Raw genomic sequence first — 1,587 nt, forward strand, 5'->3', positions numbered from 1 at the left:
AGTAACACCAAGCATTACAATATTTCATAAACCGTCATTCTATTGCATTAAATCAGTTTTTTATGTGAAGTTGCATTTATTTATTAACTGTCATACAACGATACTCTAAATCGGTATTTCGAATGCATTACTTACGCTTTATTTCAACATGTCAAAGCAATGAACCATTAATTCGGTCTTATAAGTTCCCTTTTCCACTTTAAGTCAGCTTTTAAGGCTGACGACATAGTCAAAGTGAAGTGATGGGGGGGAGGAAATAGATGCGTTGGCGATGCACCTTGATATATGAATGTTATATGGAAACTATCTGAACCTGACATACCTAAAGCGAAGAGAAGTGTCCGTGAAAGCGGCAAAGCAGGCTGTGTGGTGCTTTGACGCAATAAAACGCATCCTTCTCCTTCGGAAACATATTTCGAAAACAGACTGTGTACATATGGAGATCGACTCGGAAAATTTAATTGCGCTAGTTTTTACGAAAAAAGCGCTGTGGGATAAAATCACTAAGCAGTATAGAAATAGGATACTTGTAGATAAGCTTTGGCGTCAAGTTTCTTCTGAGTTGGAAGGCAATGTAACCAGTAAGTCTGAATAATAGCTTATTTCATAATTGTGATGTATTTATTTATTGTTGCTCAACAGCTGACGAAGTAAAAAAGAAATGGAAAAATCTCAGGAATACGTTTGGAAAGGAAATGAAAAAGATTCCAGAAGGGCGATCTGGCGATGCGGGTCCACTTAATTTTGAAACTTATACCTGTTGGCCCCATTTTGAGTCGATGCTGTTTCTCAAAGACCAAATGCGACCAAGAAAATCTGGTATCTGGTATCTGAAATCGTAATAAATGAGGCAAATACAGCCGAGAATTCAGAAGCTTTTGAGGTCCATTCCGTAACGGAAAACATTCCGCAACCGAGAAACAAGAATGGAAAAAAGGTGTCCAACAGCAACTTATCGATATTGAATCTCGAAAGTTAAGACTGCTCGAAAGGAAAGTGAAACGACCCAATACAGAAGATGATGATGAAGATATAGCTTTTTTTAAAAGCTTGTTGCCACATGTTCGTAAACTGGAACCAGAAGAAAAAATGGAGTTTCGAATGGAATTGCAAAGTGTTGTACAGAGGTTTGTTTACAAGAAGCAGAAAGTGACGAATAATGGCAATATTTATCAATCTACGCCGTTGCGGAGTCAGTTATCGTTTGCCGAAGCGGAAAACCATACGCCATCAATATTTTCTTTCCAACGTACACCTCCATCCCAACAACAATTTCAAGACGATGCGTTGACAAATCCGAACCAGTAATGCAGTATCGTTGTTCCCAGTCAAAGGCGATATTACTCTGTTATAACGTCACCAATCTCTAGTGTAGTATCACAAACATAAGTATTTTTGCAATTAATTAATGCATATTTAATGCATATGATACAATAATTTATTGGTTGATTAAATACATGAATTCGAATAAAATCTTATAATTTATTCCTATCTGTGAATTCCTTGAAATAATTTCGTACAAAGCGACCTTTTTCCGTTCCTATACTGCCGTGAATCGCATATTTGTCCCATATGAATAGGAAATCC

General features: G+C 37.0%; 1 pseudogene; it reads left to right on the forward strand.

Annotated features, from left to right (window-relative positions):
* Window positions 1–422: 422 nt before the first annotated feature.
* Window positions 423–1,308, forward strand: LOC134208935 (uncharacterized; annotated as a pseudogene).
* The last annotated feature ends 279 nt before the right edge of the window (window positions 1,309–1,587 follow it).

The sequence above is a fragment of the Armigeres subalbatus genome, chromosome 2 (genome assembly GCF_024139115.2).
Source record: "Armigeres subalbatus isolate Guangzhou_Male chromosome 2, GZ_Asu_2, whole genome shotgun sequence".
Taxonomy (NCBI): Eukaryota; Metazoa; Arthropoda; class Insecta; order Diptera; family Culicidae; genus Armigeres; species Armigeres subalbatus.